General features: G+C 46.2%; 1 protein-coding gene and 1 long non-coding RNA gene across 7 annotated transcripts in view; one reads left to right on the forward strand and one right to left on the reverse strand.

Annotated features, from left to right (window-relative positions):
• Positions 1 to 297: 297 nt before the first annotated feature.
• On the reverse strand, positions 298 to 1,533 carry LOC120915225. The gene is made up of 3 exons (XR_005743852.1): positions 1,359 to 1,533; positions 1,027 to 1,248; positions 298 to 336 (listed from the first exon to the last, which is right to left on the reverse strand). It is a non-coding gene; the product is annotated as an uncharacterized LOC120915225 (long non-coding RNA).
• Positions 1,467 to 17,520, forward strand: part of TBCEL (tubulin folding cofactor E like) — a 66,336-nt gene continuing 50,282 nt past the window's right edge. For 2 of the 6 annotated variants that reach the window (XM_040325554.1, XM_040325550.1), the window contains exons 1-2: positions 1,643 to 1,911; positions 15,985 to 16,053. The gene's annotated coding sequence lies outside the window, so the exon portion shown is untranslated. Of the gene's footprint in view, positions 1,619 to 1,642; positions 1,912 to 15,214; positions 15,345 to 15,984; positions 16,054 to 17,520 lie in introns of those variants that run through there. The other 4 variants (XM_040325553.1, XM_040325549.1, XM_040325551.1 and 1 more) reach the window with 3 other exon arrangements.

A 17,520-nucleotide genomic window follows, 5' to 3' on the forward strand; every position in this document is an offset into this window, starting at 1 on the left:
CGCAACACACAGCGACGTGAACCAAGTCTGGGACAGGGGTGCCTCAAGACTGAAAATATTTTTCAAGGGCGCCCCGACTGGAAAAAGGTTGAGAAACACTGCTCTAGGGAATACAATGGCAATTGCTGCAATATGTTATGTCACACTGCATTTGCCAACTTCAATGAATAATAAAAACCATAAAAACAAAACAGTAAAGTTAGCCCATTTTTTTATTTATTTGTTTTAATGTGGAAGATGATGTTACGCCACAACAATCGTGAGAGAATCGTGATCTATCTTCTAAGCAAAAAAATTGCAATTCTCATTTTAGCCAGAATCGTGCAGCTCTGTACCCTGCAACATAAAAAGTGCAAAGACCACCATAGAGTAATTTTCTAGCAAAAAACAAATAATGATTTTTACATGTAGGAGAGAAGTGTCAGAATTGGCCTGGGTGGCAAGGGGTTAATTACCATGAGTAATATACAAATAATTATTATAAGCACTGTGATCCTATCAGTCTGCTGCAGTGTGTCAGCTTGTATTTATATTGGCCGCTCTGAATGTAGCTTCTGACAGGCTGTGCAAGCAGGCCCATATCTCTGGAACCATAAATGATAGCTGTCCCATATTTTAACCAGTTGTGGGGTAGCTCTTCCCATGCCTACCCCCAAATGTGGGGTTTCTGTCACCTCTGGTCATCGAGCTACAACCCCCCAAATTCGATCTTAGAAAAAAAAATCTTAAAAATGGGCAAATGGGCCTATCTTGAGAAAGGAGGCCTGGAGCTGCAGCTCCATCTAACTGCAGCAAAGAAATGTCAGGTCATGGGCCCTGCAGCTCCATCAGCCCCATTGTTAATCCGGCCCTGATCCCGGTGTAAATAATGTGTCCGGGTTTCCGGTAGATTCAAAACCCGGACTGTTTGGGTGAATCCTGGACAGGTGGCTGGCAACCCTAGTGCTGCCATGAGCGGAAGTGGGAGCTGGGTACCTGTCAAAACTAGGTATTTGCTCACCCCCCCCCCCCTCCAAAATGACATACCAAATGTGGCATTTCAGGGGGTCAGGAGTCCTTAGAGCGGAAGTTCCAATATTGGGCGGAGTTGTGCCGTTCTTGGTGTGGATGCAGCTTGAGCCATTGGGGTGTATATACACATATCTGAAATGAACCTTCTCTGCTCAGTCAGGTGTACCAGGGTCAGGGTTGTTTGCAGACACGGTCACAGGGAGCCAACACAACCGGCTGTTCTCTCAGGGGTAAGCACTGCAATACATACATATATATATATATATATAGATAAATATCTAAATATATTAAACTTCATCTTTAAATTAATCATATGTGACTTCCTTTACAGGGGACGAATTGCTTACATATGGAAATGTATTCTATGAGAAGAGCTTGTGTTTGGAACCATATCACGTTATTTTGAGCCTCTCGCTCCACTTTCTGTTTACAGCAGACACACTCGTCTCGGACTCCGTCCCGGAAACACTTCCCGCTCACGCGCGCCACTTCCCTCTCCCAGAACAGCGATGCCGTAGAAGGCGGGCACAGCGCATGCGCGGGGAATTCTTGGCGCTCTGTGCTGTTGGAGCCGCGTACTTTGGCGGGCGCATGCGCGGTGATCACGGTGAGTACCTGAGGGGGACTGATGTTTGGGGCCGACTAGTTCCGGACGGAATACTTTCATTAGCTCAGTGCCTGAGCTTTATTTTGTAGAGATTTGGGTTTAGTGTGCAGAAGCAGATTGTGAGGGTGATGTGTGGATAGTGTTGTCTGCCCTCTGTACATATGTGTAGGGCAGGCTCAGTGACTGGGGAAATGTGTATAGAACATAACGGGAAGTAGTAATAAAGTCCCCAGACACAGGCTCCTTATTGTGAGGTGACTAAGCCAGGGGGTGATGGCAGAGAAGAATGGAAGGTGAGCTCCAGGCACACACATAATACATTAATGGGGAGAGGATCAGCCTGCCAAAGGATTTGTTATTCTGTCCTGAAATGCACACAGCTCTGCCACACAGCACAGCGAGGGCCCATGACCTGACATTTCTTTGCTGCAGTTAGGCGATACAGCTTGGTCACCCCAGCCTGTCAGCAGAATGTGTATCCAAACCCAAGGATAGGAACGTTACAATGATGTATTATATTGCAGATTACCAGTCTGCAGATGATGCATTTATATTCTATTTCCAGCCTTTTACTTCTCTTTCATTTCACCTGGTGATCCTGCCAGCAACACACTTCCTGTCCTAGGGTGACAGTCTGGGATAAACTTGGTTCAAACACGAGTCTGACCCCACCAGGACGCTGTCAAAGTAAATAGTCAGCAGAGCCGGTGTAGTGTCACCGTTTGCTCCCTATCGCAGAATGCAGCCTAAGTCACGTGGCGTCGAACTGCGCATGCGCAATGCGTTCCAACGCCAAATGCGATGCGTTCCAGGGGATTCACGACACTACCGTTCAGTGAACCCATCACAATTTGTGACGGAAGTGACGAAGAAGCATACACAGAGCGGGGGGGGGGGGGGCCCGGAGAGAAAGACATACAGATGTAATGAGAAGCATACAAGGGGGGGGGGGGGGGGGAAAGAGACAGATATAATGAGAACAATACACGGAGCGGGGGGAGAGATAAAGAGACATGCAGATACAGTATGGTTCTCATTACATGTGTATGTCTCTTTCTCTCCCGCCCCCCCGCTCTGTGTATGGTTCTCGTTACATCTGTATGTCTCTTTCTCTCCCGCCCCCCCGCTCTGTGTATGGTTCTCGTTACATCTGTATGTCTCTTTCTCTCCCGCCCCCCGCCGCTCTGTGTATGGTTCCTCGTCACTTCCGTGACAAATTGTGATGGTTCACTGAACGGTAGTGTCGTGAATCCCCTGGAACGCATCGCATTTGGCGTTGGAACGCATTGCGCATGCGCAGTTCGACGCCACGTGACTTAGGCTGCATTCTTCGATAGGGAGCAAACGGTGACACTACACCGGCTCTGCTGACTATTTACTTTGACAGCTTCCTGGTGGGGTCAGACTCGTGTTTGAACCAAGTTTATCCCAGACTGTCACCCTAGGACAGGAAGTGTGTTGCTGGCAGGATCACCAGGTGAAATGAAAGAGAAGTAAAAGGCTGGAAATAGAATATAAATGCAACCACCTCATCTGCAGACTGGTAATCTGCAATATAATACATCATTGTAACGTTCCTATCCTTGGGTAGGGTAGTGTCGTAAATCCCCTGGAACGCATCGCATTTGCCGCTGGAACGCATTGCGCAGTTGGCCGCCACGTGACTTCCACAGCATTCTGCGATAGGGAGCAGAATATGACACTGCACCGGCATCCCCCTCCCACAGACACATGTATATCTGTGGTTTGGGGTGGGGCACACCTCTGCCACCTATGACTGGCTGTCCACTTTGAAAGCCTCCTGGTGGGATATCAGGAGGTTTCAGATTTGTGTCCAAACTTCTTAGCGCATCACTAGAGATGGACTCGGGTGTGTTTGAAAACCCCACATGCCTAAACCCGCCAGGAAGCTGCACTCCACACCGCTAGGGTGCCCACGTGTCCCGGATTGCACGGGACTGTCCCGCAATTCACATGTCTGTGCTGGGTCCTGGGCACCTTCATTCTGGGACAATACAATGTCCCGGAATGAAATAGAGGACACAGCCACCCCCTACTAACTAATACCTACATTTCCGTAACTGGTTGCTAGGGCCAGCGCTGCCTGGCATCTTGCAAGCAGTGACAATTTTCTCTCAGACCGGGACCTGCGCCAAGTGCAGCACTGCTGTCCCTACCCACCTTGGCACCTTCTCCAGCACCCAGTGGCAAGCAGCAGGGACTGGTGTGGTCTTCACTCTCCAGATAGTGACGCCACTCCTTTCCTTCTACTCACGTGGGGGAGTGACAGCGGCACTGCATCTGGTGGCAGGCTATGGGTGGCAAGTGGCACATTCACCTGACAAATAACCCGCCGGCAAATTACCCATCAACCCCGAGACTACATCCCCCCCCTCATCTTTTTTTGGGAAAGGTGAGAGAGGGGGGGGCGTGTCCCTGAATGGCAGTTTGGAAATGTGGTCACCCTACACACATTTACCAGTCCGCAGATATCGGGAAATGTCTCCCTGCCTGTTATTAGCGGTGTGCAGTGTCGGTTTCCTGACGGAATCGGGCATGTGGGGTTTCAAACACGCCCCAGCCCATCTCTAGTAATAACGTGTACTCGCTGTGCTGTATCTAAGGAGTGTGTAGTCAAAGGAAGCGTGCTAGGACAATCTAGGAGCCAACTAAAAAAAAAGTTGGGTGCCAGTTTTGTAAATCAGCTATCCGGCTCCCAGAACTGCATGTCTGGGGGATCAGGCATTAGGAATTGCTGACACCTGGCGCCAAATGAAAAAAAGACCAAAAATCTCAATAAAAAAATTTCACTAAGAGGTAAATAAAGGGCAAAACAATTTGGTAAAATAGCGCTAGCGGTAAATCAGTTTTGTGTTAAATACCGCATGCAGTGTTTTTGTTCTATTTAGCAGTAATTACTGCATTATTAAGGCTGCATTCACATTGAGCGTTTCAAAGTCATACGTTTTTTGCCACGATTTTGTTCAGGTCACCAATGTAAAAAGCAGAAAAACACCAATAATCTGCCCCAAAAAAACTCATGGGGGTAGATTCAGTAACATTTGCGCAGTTTTTACATGGGCGCAGGGCACCGTTTTTGCCCTGCGCCCCCGCAAATTTTCTGCGCTACCCTCGATTCACGGAGCAGTAGCTCCGTAAATTGCGTGGGCGCTCCGGCAAAATGCACGGCGTAAGCGCGCGCAATTTAAATGATCCCGTAGGGGATGGGAATCATTTAAATTAGGCGCCGAGCATAGGGCACATGCTTCATCGGGAAACTTTCCCGACGTGCATTGCGGCAAATGACGTCGCAAGGACGTCATTTGCTTCAAAGTGAACGTGAATGGCGTCCAGCACCATTCACGATTCACTTACGCAAACGACGTAAAATTTAAACTTCGGGACGCGGGAACAACGGGTATACTTAGCATTGGCTGCCCCTGCTTTTAGCATGTGCAGCCTTACGCGAAACCCGACGTACGCAAACGACGTAAACTGCGTACGCAGGGCTCGCGTGACGTTGTGAATCGGCGTTAGTATGCAATTTGCATACTATACGCTGACCACAACGGGAACGCCACCTAGCGGCCTGCGTAAGAATGCAGCCTAAGATATGAGGGCATAAGAGCCTTATGCCACGCATATCTTAGGCTGCAGTCGGCGTAACGAGCTCTCTGAATCAGGAGAAGTCGTTACGCCGGGACACGTAAGCAATTGCGCTGCGTAACTCTGGTTACGCAGGCGCAGTTGCTTTTTAAATCTGGGCCATGTTCTTTTTTGATCTTTAGGCTGCTTTCACAATGGGGCGCGCGCGGTAAAGCGCCTGCTATTTTTAGCAGCGCTTTACCATCGTTTTTGCGGAGGTATTCGGCCGCTAGCAGGACACTTTTAACCCCCCGAAAAAGGGTTAAAACCACCCACAAAGCACTGCTGCAGCGGTTCGGCCGTGCTGCCCATTAATTTCAATGGGCAGGAGAGGTGGAGGGGCATTGTATACACCGCTCCAAAAATGCTTGCAGGAGTTTTTTTAACGTCCTGCCTGCGCATCGCCTCAGTGTGAAAGCCCGAATGCAGGGGAGCCGTTTTACAGGCACAATTTTTTAGCCCAAAAGCACCTGAAAAACGTCCAAGTGTGAAAGAGGTCTAAGGCAGTTTTCAGGCATTTTGCTTCAGGTGACAAAATGCTCAGATGTGAACAGGTGCCATTGAAATGAATGGGATTTTGCTTGTTGGGCATTTTTTTCTGGCATTATACGAGCGCTATACAAGCTGAAAAAGCTCAGGTGTGAATGCAGCCTAAATGTGTTCATTCATCGCATTGAGCTGGTTGCTAAGGAGCAGACAGGGAAGCCGGCCACCGCGCCCTTAAAGGGTAACTAAAGGATTTTTTTTTTCTTTAAAATAACAAACATCTTATACTTACCTCCACTGTGCAGTTCGTTTTGCACAGAGTGGCCCCGATCCACGTTTTCTGGGGTCCCTCGGCGGCTGTCTCTTGTCCTATCTGCAAGAACTCATCACATTCATGCGAGAGAGCTTGCATGGTGATGAGTCATAGCCACTCACTGTATCACCCAGCCCTGCCCCTCGGCTGTGATTGACAGCAGCGCCAGCCAATGGAGGATTTTGGGACCGAGCACAGGACTTTCGAGGGTTCAGGTAAGTAAAATGGGGGGGGGGGGGGCTGGGGGCCGGCATCATCAGTTGTTTTTTAACCTTAATGCATAGATTGCATTAAGGTGAAATTTTTTTTTTTCCTTTACAACTTCTTTAACAACAGATGAATCATCAGCTGTCAACGGGCTTGCCGCTAACACCTTAATGTAAAAAAACATACTGGCAATTAAAAAAAATTATGGAAAAAAAAACCCAGCGTGGGGTTCTGCCCCCCCCCCCCTCCCCAATGCCTACCAGGCCCTTCACCACGGAAAAATGAAAAAGAAAAAATGGTGTGTGGTCCCCCAAATCAACACCAGACCCTTAACCGAGCATGCACTGTCAGTCAAACCCAGTGAGGATACATTGGGGATGTGGCCAAACTGTTGTGTGTATCTATAGACGCACATAGCCCTGCTCAGGATTGGACCTGCACGAGTGCCCCCACAGTAAGAGGTTGGTTAGGAGGAGCCAAGGGTGCTGGCGGGGAACCCAGAAGAGGAGGTTTGGGGTAGGTCTGTGCAAACCATTGCACAGAGCAGGGAAGTATAACATGTTTGTTAAAAGAAAAGCCTTTACAATCACTTTAAAGAGGAGGTCCGGGAAAAAATATATTAAAAGCCAGCAGCTACACATACTGCAGCTGCTGGCTTTTAATAAATGTACACTTACCTATCCTGGAGTCCAGCGATGTCGGCAGTAGGGTTCCCGGCGTGAAGCCGAAAGGCTACACTGCCACCACCATTGCAGGTAAGGGAACCTGGCAGTGTAGCCTTTCGGCTTCACGCCGGGAACCCTACTGCACATGCGCGAGGCCCGCTCCTCTCTTCTATTAGCCCGGCGGCCAGGGGAGGAGGAGGAGGGAGCCCTGCAGTGACGTCACAGCTGCGGCCAGACTCCCGGAAGTGGGAAAGGATACCTGTCTTTAACAGGTATCCTGTTCCCCCTCCCCCGAAAGGTGCCAATTGTGGCACCGGAGGGGGGGCAGAATCCGATGAGCTCTGCTTTAAGCTGGCTAGATATTCAAACAATTGTTTATACAAAATTATGAACAAATATTCGCACAAAAATTCTCAGTGTATTTAATGTCTTAGGCCCCTTCCACAGGGGACGGATCCGTTTAGCGGAGTCTGCCAGCTCAGCAGGAGATCACTCTGTTGATCTCCGCTGAGCCGGCGGATGACAGGTCCGTCTCTGCTCACTGAGTGGGGAGGGGCCTGTCAGAGCTCTGCTGATTCCCATGGGGAGATCGGATGAAAATGGACAGGTGGATCTGAGCGGGTTTGCTGTGTGGAAGGGGCCTTAAAGAAAATCATTTGGAAGTATGTCAAAATTTTGTTTGCTTTTAAGATTTGGGACTTTCCTGAATGAAATCCACATGCACTGTTTGAACCAGGGCTGTGGAGTCGGAGTCGGACACGGAAATTTTGGGTACCTGGAGTCGGAGTCGGCAAACAATGCACCGACTCCGACTCCTACTAAATTTAGATTGGAATAAAAAAAAAAAAAAGCAAGTTTAAATGTCCCAATTCACAAAAAGTTATAATTAATGACTTCTCTACTGTAAGAATAAAGACCAATGCATGCAGTGCCTCACGTAACCGCAAAACGAACACGTTAAGTGACCGTGAAGAAGCACGCTTTTCATGTGCTTCACTATATGGCACGCAACGCACAATTAGGAGCTGCAATACTTATACTTTCCATAGTGTTGTGTTCTGCTTTTACAGGGAACGCATGTTAGAGAACCAGTAAGTGTCCAAATAAAAAAATTCCAACAGGAGTTTTATAAAGCACTAAAAGAAGTTGAAAAGTATGATCGCTCATCAAAACTTACTGTTGAAGAAGCCATCCTTGTTTATCCAGAGATCGTTAGTGATGTGGCCAGAATAGTTACTGCAATGCCACCCACCCAAGTCAGTGTCGAAAGATTATTTTCAGCCCTAAAAATAATAAAGTCTGACTTAAGAGCCTCTATGAAAGAGGATCTGGCAGAGGCAATTCTCTTCCTTAGAACTCCACATTGAATTGATTTGCATTTGCTAAGCCTAGAACTACATTTCAAGATTAATATAAACCATTTCTAGGTTTTACAGATTTTGTTTTTGGTTCATTATAGATAAGCTTTGTTTTTGTTCTAAAACAACCAAATAATGTGGTTTGTATTTTTGAACTGGTAAAGATCCTGTTCCTGATGTTTATGCCTGCTGCTACTATCCAGTCACTTGATTGTTTTCATTGTGTTTTGTCTTTTGCTTAAACTGTGCAATACAGTAGACTGTTGGCTTCCCAGCCAGTAGTCCTGTGGTAGGTTGCGTTTCTTTCACTCAAGGAATGTATAAAATACATTCGCATATTAATACAGAGGAGTCGGAGTCGGAAGTACATAAAACTGAGGAGTCGGAGTCGGAACATTTATCTACCGACTCCACAGCCCTGGTTTGAACGCAATTTTTTTTACATCCAACCAAATGTCGATTTAACCCCACTTAGAAAATCAAACATTCTTAAAATTTCAAATGACATTTTACCAGTGTATGACCAGCTTTAGATGAGGTGGCAGCATCTCTTTGGTTTACAGTTTTTTTTTTTGTTGTTCTTGTACTATCACTGTACTTCCTGGTCTCAGCTACTGTAGCTACAGAGCTGTATGCATTCACTCTGCCTGAACCCTTCCCTCCTCCTGCCCAATTACAGAGCGCTTGTATGAAACCATTCACAAAATGCAAAGCCTTCTGTGAATGGGTGGGCAGAGTTGCTTGTTTCAGAGCACCAGCGCTCAGGAAAACTGCCAGTTGGAATTTTAAAGCTATAAGTTCACAGGGTGGCATGCGCCTCATTGGAATTAACTCATAGGAAGCCAGCAGATGTTAGAAAGTGGCTGAATTTCTGGATCTGGGCTTTAATAAACCAAAAGAGAGCAAATAGAAGAGAAGTTAAGGCTACTTTCACACTGGGATGGCAGGTCCGTTAGTGGTAAAGTGTCACTAGTTTTAGCGGTGCTTTTCGTTCGCTAGCAGGGCACTTTTAACCCCCAAGAAGGGGTTAAAAGCACCCGTGTTGGAGCGCTTTCGGAATTGCTTTTCATTCCAATGGGCAGATCAGTGTAGAGCGCTGTATACACTATGAGGGCCCTTTCACAGTGGGGCGGTTTGCAGGCGCTATTGTGCTAAAAATAGCGTCTGCAAACCGACCTGAAACAGCGGCTACTGTTTCTTCAGTGTGAAAGCCCGAGGGCTTTAACACTGGAGCGGTGCGCTAGCAGGACCGCTCCAAAAGTCCTGCTAGCCGCATCTTTGGAGCGGTGTGTTTACCGCTCCTCCACCGCTTCTTCCCATTGAAAGCAATGGTAAACCGCGGCTATACCGCTGGCAGGATAAATGTCATTTTTGCATGTGTGCGCTATAATCTGTTTTGTACTGTCTTTGGTCTTATAGCAGCACCATCTTAGATGTATAGCATTTTTAGGGTGTGCCCCCCAAGTATGTTTTTGTATTTATTTTTTTATACTCCCGGCAATGCACCTCTGCAGAGGCTCATTGCGGGCGGTATTAACCCTTTTTCGGCCGCTAGCGGGGGTAAAACCGCACCGCTACCGCACCTCCCGCCCCAGTGTGAAAGGGGCCTTAAGGGATCCCCAAAGATGCTGCTTGCAGGACTTTTTTTCCCGCCTTGCAAGCGCACCGCCCCAGTGTGAAAGCACTTGGGGAGGCATGAGAGACAGTTTTCAGGCACTTTACAGGTGCTTTCTTTGCACCACAATGCCTGAAAAACTGCCTCAGTGTGAAAGGGGTCTTATTGTTAGGCCCCTTTCAGACATGCAGACCGTATGTCCGCTTTTTCATCCATCCATGTACGGATGAAAAAGGGACATCCGCTGACAGCCGATATCATCCGTCCCCGCTATGGTCCGATTCTGCAGGCGATGGAAAATCCTATTTTTCCATCCGTCTGCAGAGCGGATCGGGTGAACACGGAGAGACGGTCTGTGTTCATCCGATCTCCCCCATAGGGGAGAGCGGCGATCTGACAGGGCTGTCAGGGGTCTACACACGATCGGTTTGACTGATGAAAACAGTCCATAGGTCTGTTTTCATCGGAAAAACCGATCGTGTGTACAGGGCTTTAGGCTTTGCATACAGATTAAACTTTTGTCACCTCTGGTGAATCACGCTGAGTTTCTGAACTTATCACATGAGTCCAATAGGGCACAGAGAGATAGCAGATGAAAGTATTCAAATACACATATATCACCATTCATGATTCTTTAATGGCAGTTTATTGTTCTCTTCAGTAATGTGATGCAGTGAATGTTGCTGACACACACATGCATTTCACTATTATTAGCTTGGAAAGAGAGGCAGTAGAGATGATAGGGGTTCTACTATCCAGCTGTGTGTTTATAAATTATAAATGAAATGTCAGTGATGTTTTGTAGCAGCCAATCAGACTGATAGCAGATAATTGTACATGGAAAGTCACCTGATGATTAGTATAGTGATACCATCATCATACTATAGACTAGTGCCGCGTACACACACTCGGAATTTCCGACAACAACAATTTGAAGAGCTGGTTCTCAAATTTTCCGACAACAAAATCCGTTCTCGTAAATTTTGATCGTGTGTGGACAATTCCGACGCACAAAATTCCACGCATTCTCTGAATCAAGTACGAGACGGAAGCGCTCGGTCTAGTAAAACGTTTGTAATGGAGATAGCACATTCGTCACACTGTAATGGACTGAAAAGCACAAGGCTGAAATACGCGAATCATCTTTCACCAAATTTCTACTAACACGACTGGTATTGAACTTCCCTTTAATAGTGCCGTCGTACGTGTTGTACGTGACCGCATTCTTGGCGATCGGAGTTTCCGACAACATTTGTAGGACCATGTGTATGCAAGACAAGTTTGAGCCAACGTCCGTCGGAAAAAAATCCACGGTTTTGTTGTCAAAATGTCCGATCGTCTGTACCCGGCATAAGGCTGGCCATACAATTTTCTTGTACAACTTTCCTTTTAGATTTACCAAAGCCATATAATATGAGGTCAAACCTAAACACTTGTATTTTGTATGCAATCAGGCAGGCCCTTGTACTACATAGTTGAAGGTAAATCTAAAGAAAATTTAATAAGAAAATTGTATGGTGTATGGCCAGTTTTAGATTTGTCCAGTTTTTTGTTGTTGAGTGTATTGCAGGCAGGGGCATTCTGTAGATTCTCTAAACTAGGGGTCTCCAAACTTCCTAAACAAAGGGCCAACTTACTGTCCTTCATACTTAAGGGGGGCCGGACTATGGCCATTGACAGTTGAAAAGGTCCTGACATCAGTGGGAATAAACAGTGCTGCATCTTTGGTGTCAGTGGGAGGAATAGCGTCCCATCTTTGGTGTCATTGGGGGGAATTTGGCTCCATCTTTGGTGTCATTGGGGGGAATTTGGCTCCATCTTTGATGTCGTTGGGAGGAATTTGGCTCCATCTTTGGTATCATTTGGAGGAATTTGGCTCCATCTTTGGTGTCATTGGGAGGAATTTGGCTCCATCTTTGATGTCATTGGGAGGAATTTGGCTCCATCTTTGGTGTCATTGGGGGGAATTTGGCTCCATCTTTGTCATTGGGAGGAATTTGGCTCCATCTTTGATGTCATTGGGAGGAATTTGGCTCCATCTTTGGTGTCATTGGGAGGAATTTGGCCCCATCTTTGGTGTCATTGGGAGGAATTTGGCTCCATCTTTGGTGTCATTGGGAGGAATTTGGCTCCCTCTTTGGTGTCATTGGGAGGAATTTGGCTCCCTCTTTGGTGTCATTGGGAGGAATTTGGCTCCATCTTTGGTGTCATTGGGAGGAATTTGGCTCCATCTTTGGTGTCATTGGGAGGAATTTGGCTCCATCTTTGGTGTCATTGGGAGGAATTTGGCTCCATCTTTGGTGTCATTGGGAGGAATTTGGCTCCATCTTTGGTGTCATTGGGAGGAATTTGGCTCCATCTTTGGTGTCATTGGAAAAAATTTGGCTCCATCTTTGGTGTCATTGGGAGGAATTTGGCTCCATCTTTGGTGTCATTGGAAAAAATTTGGCTCCATCTTTGGTGTCATTGGGAGGAATTGTGCCCCATATTTGGTGTAATTTTGGAGGAATTCTGCCCCTTAATTGGTGTCAGTGGGGGGAAATATGTCCCATTGTTGGTATTGGTGGATGAAAAAATACTGCCCCAAGGGCCAGATAAAAGCAAACAAAGGGCCACATCTGGCCCCCGGGCCGCAGTTTGGAGACCACTGCTCTAAACCGTAAAGCTTGGAACACACAGTTATGATTAAGCACTAATTTATAGTGTGAAACGCGTCAGTTGTTTTACTCCCGTGTTGTGTGCTGTGACTTGTAGTGCAGTTTTCCTTTTTTTTTTTTTTTTTTAAATAAAGACAACCATCAAGGTTTTTTGGAGAGCTGTCCATATTTTCTTTTTCCATTTGTTGGAACACACAAGGCAATAATTGGCCAGTTCAGCAGGAACCGGACAACTTGCGTACAGCAGACTGTTCTACAGGAGCTGGTCTAATGACTGGTTTCTGTTGAATGTCTGAACTCTGCAGAGAGAGCACTTTTTCCACACAGAGAGTAAAGGGAGGGGGGGGGGGGTATACTCTATGTTTGCTTCACTGGAGTGCAGGGGACACATCAGGTGTCTTATAGGCCCTTGGATGTCCCATTCAAGAGAACATGGCACTATAACTATGCTATCACATAGGGGGCTATTGGTCCCCTTTGTGATAACAATAAAGTTAAGTGGGAAAAAAAGAAAATTCAAAGTACACCAAGCACTTAACCCCCCCCTCCAAAAAAAGTAATATATTGGGCATATATTTGCTCCAAACAACCATTTTTTTTTTCTTACTCATAAATTTGATAATAACTTTTTTTTGTGGCAGTGAAAGGCTTAAAGTACTCCAAAGGCAAGACCCCCTGACAAAGGTCACCAGCTCTATTTAATTTTCCTTGTGGTAAATATATAGAAGACATAGAAAACTGCATATGGGTTAGATCTGGGTGCGCTCTTTGAATGCAGGAACATGTTCATTTATTTCCTGTCCTGGAGACACAAAAGGAAGTTTGCAAAAAAAAAACTATTCAAAGAAAGGAGGTCCAATCTTAGACAGTTGTCACCATTCTTTCTGTTAACAACTGTAATATGGTAGGTTTATCCTCACCATCTGCAATTATGTTAACTTGGAGTTGACCAATACTTTCAGGGATGCAGCCACTGTTCGGTTTTCTAATAGATGCAGAAGCTGTGCCTATCATAATACAATATCCAGCAGAAGAAGTAACTCCATCTACACTGGGTAGCGGGGATGGGGGAATCTTTAGATTTTTTTTACAGCTGGAATTGGCCAAAATATGAGCGGTGTATGTCCAACATGAGAGAGGATATCTCCTCATGTCTTTAGTTTCTCTGAGAAAAGAAAGTTAACAGGACACAGACAATAAAAATAATATAGTAAATATGAATTCCAGCCTACTCCTAACTAGCCTTAAACAAATTAACCTCTCCCCCTCCTTACACTTATGCTAGCTAACCTATGTAAGAAAGATGTATATACTTACCTATTTTCAGGCTGCTCTGGTCTATTCATGTGATCCCCTGTGTCAGTCAGTGGTGGCTGCATGGGAATGGGGAGAGAATCACCCATAGACCTCAATGGCCTAACTGTTGTTGATGCTCCCTCCATTTCCATGCAGCTGTGTTGGCTGGCATAGGGGTGCTGGATCGCATAAGCAGAGCGGCCTGAAAATAGTTAAAGTAGAAGTTTAGAGAAAAACAGACTTATGCTGTATACACACGATCGGACATTCCGACAACAAAACCGTGGATTTTTTTCCGACAGAATGTTGGCTCAATCTTGTGTTGCATACACACGGTCACACAAATGTTGTCTGAAATTCCTAACGTCAAGAACACGGTCACATACAACACTACGACGAGCCGAGAAAAATTTAGTTTATTGATTCAGAGCATGCGTTGAATTGGTTTCCGAGCATGTGTAGGATTTTTGTGTGTCAGGATTGCATAGAGACGATCGGTATTTACGAAATTTTGTTGTCAGAAAAATTGAGAACCAGCTCTCAAACATTTGTTGTCGGAAATTCTGACAGCAAATGTCCGATGGAGCGTACACACGGTGGGATTATCCAACCAAAAGCTCACATTGAACATTTGTTGTCGGAAATTCAGATCGTGTGTACGCGGAATAACTCTCAATCTACTGGCGGCCGCATTCTAAAACAAATCTCTCTTGCCCTGTATAGCACGCTGAGCTGTTAGCGGCGGCTTCTGTGTGCAGGAGAGGCAGCCGATAACGAAAGCCCCATAATAACTCTATGGGTGATGTCACTTCCTAGGCGTTTCACAGCAGTCTCCTGCACACAGCATCTGCCACTGGAGACCGGACCGGCTTCAATAAAGGCACATATAGCGATTTTAGCTTTACAGGGTTAGATCATATTAGCCTTAGAATGTGGCTGTGAGTAGATTTGAGTTATGCAGGCCATACATGGGTGGAATTCCAAACCTATTTTCATTCGAAAATCAGACATTGTGTGTTTTGTGATCCGACTGTGACACCATTGATTCGAAATTCAGCCAACCAGGCATTCAATTTTCAATTTCAATTTGTTTCATCCCTGATTATCATCTGAGACTTTTCACTTCACTGGGCATATGAGAGGGGTTATGTCCCCATTAAAGGAGTTGTAAACCCTCAATGCATTCTATACATTGAAGTGAAAAGCCTCCTGTAAGGCTGTACCTCGGAACGGGGACACCAGCAAAAGCCAGTGTCTCAGGTCCTGATTGGATGGATTGATAGCAGCACTGCCATTTGCTCTTGATTCTGAAAATCAAATACAATGACGTGCATGGCAGAGTCCTGTTTTCTGTGTGAATAGCATGAAGGAGAGTGCTTCTCCGACAGGGCACTCGAGAAGAGGAAGAGCCAGGAGCGCTGCTGAGGGACCCCAGAAGAGGATGATCGGGGCCACTCTGTGGGAAAACCAACTGTCAAGCGGAGGTAAATATGACATGTTTGTTTTTTAAAACCATGAACCTTTACAACCCCTTTAAGTAAATGTGTCTTTATTACACAGGTTAGTTGGGACAGATGTTGGGCACAGGGTAGTTTTAAGGTTAGTTAAGCGTAAGCTAGAATTCCACTTTAAGATTAGAGTTTTTTCTTATTTTACATGTTTTTTGTAAATGGTGCACTATGTAACTCTTTGCTTAAAGGAGTTCTCTGACCTAAAACTTTTAACCCCCGCTGTGCCCGGGCTGTAAAACTATACAAAATAAACTTTCACTTACCTGCCTACGATCCCCCGTTGTTCCGATATCGCCATCCCGTTCTCCGGTCCCGGTCTCTTCCACTTCCTGCGGGTCGGTGACTCACAGTGCGCTCAGCCTATCAGCGGCCGCAGCAATGTCCCGTCGCGGCCGCTGATAGGCTGAGCGCACTGTGAGTCACCGACCCGCAGGAAGTGGAAGAGACCGGGACCGGAGAACGGGACGACGATATCGGAACAACGGGGGATCGTAGGCAGGTAAGTGAAAGTTTATTTTGTATAGTTTTACAGCCCGGGCACAGCGGGGGTTAAAAGTTTTAGGTCAGAGAACTCCTTTAAAGCTGTTTAATGAAGTTTCTCTCCTGTTTACAGAAAAGTAGAAGTGACATTTGCGGAATAGGCCCCACCTATGTAAAATAAAGAATAGAAGCTCTTCAGTTGGTAAGTCACAATTATCTCACTGTTATCTACGGTAATGTCTTTGAAGTTCTGTATTTGGCATTGCTAATGTATTTTTTTGTCATTTTTTAGGTCAGGTGAGTTAAAGTGTATGTGAAGCTAAAACTTTATTCATTGTTTTAAAGTAGTAGGATTAGATTAGTTTTTACTGCTATCCAAGGCTCCATTACAGAGATTTCCTCTGCTGTCCCACTAACAACATAGTTACATAGGGTAAGGTTGAATAAAGACACCAGTCCATCCAGTTCAACCTGTGCGAGTGTGGGTGTATGCATGTGTTTTGTTGGTACTACTTCCCATATCCCTGCTAAAAGTTTTTTTGAAACTATCGACACTCCCCGCTGGCACCATCAATTGTGTAAAGTAGTTCCACATTCTTATCGCTCTGGCAGTAAAAAACCCTCTACACAGTTTAAGGTTAAACCGCTTCTCCTCCAATTTCAATGAGTGGCCGCATGTCTTTTTAACCACTTCAATACCCGCCCATAGTCATTTGACGTCCACAGATGGGATCTCCCATCCTGGGTGGACGTCATATGACGTCCTGGGCTTTGTGGGGGGATATCTGAATGATGCCTGCAGCTAGAGGCATCATTCAGATATCATTCGTTAGTGCCGGCGATTCTGTGCAACATAAGAACGATCATAGCGGCGGTACCGCCGCTTGATCGCTCTTATAGGCGGCAGGAGGGGACATCCCCCCTCCCGCCGCCATCCGGTGCTTCTCCGGGCTCTCCAGTGCCATCGGGGGCCCGGAGAAAGAATCGTCCGGTGCAGGCAGGAAGCATAGAGATGACTGGTGACCATCTGGTCACCAGTCATCTCTATGACCATCGGAGGCCTGGGCGCGATGTGATGACGTCACGCCCGGGTACCCGTAAGTAAACAAAGCCGCGTACTGTAGGGGCACTGATGGGTAGTGTAGTGGCACTGATGGGCACTGTAGTTCTCCAGAAAAAAAATTAATAAACTCACTGACAATGTACTCTCTTCTCTCCTCACACGCTGTATCGGTGTGAGGAGAGAAGAGAGCTGGACCTCTCCGTGACCCCTGTTTGTTTACATTGTGATCGCTCCCTCATTGGAGGGAGCGATCACGTGGTCAAGAACCACTTTCATTGGTCCTTTACCGTGATCCGTGTTGCGCCGGGTTCCGTGAACCCGGCGAGCACGGACATTGTCGCGAGCACGTGAGAAGCGCGAGCACGGGAGGACGTCTATGGATAGAATAGAATAACTTGACCGCGCTGTAGCCGTCTTTCGGCAATGGCGCGGTCGTCAAGAGGTTATTGGCTGTGTGTTGAGTTATTTTGAGGGGACAACAAATTTACACTGTTATACAAGCTGTACACTCACTACTTTACATTGTAGAAAAGTGTAATTTCTTCAGTGTTGTCACATGAAAAGATATAATAAAATATTTACAAAAAATTAGATACTGGGATACTG

The sequence above is a fragment of the Rana temporaria genome, chromosome 10, assembly GCF_905171775.1.
Source record: "Rana temporaria chromosome 10, aRanTem1.1, whole genome shotgun sequence".
NCBI classification, from domain to species: Eukaryota; Metazoa; Chordata; class Amphibia; order Anura; family Ranidae; genus Rana; species Rana temporaria.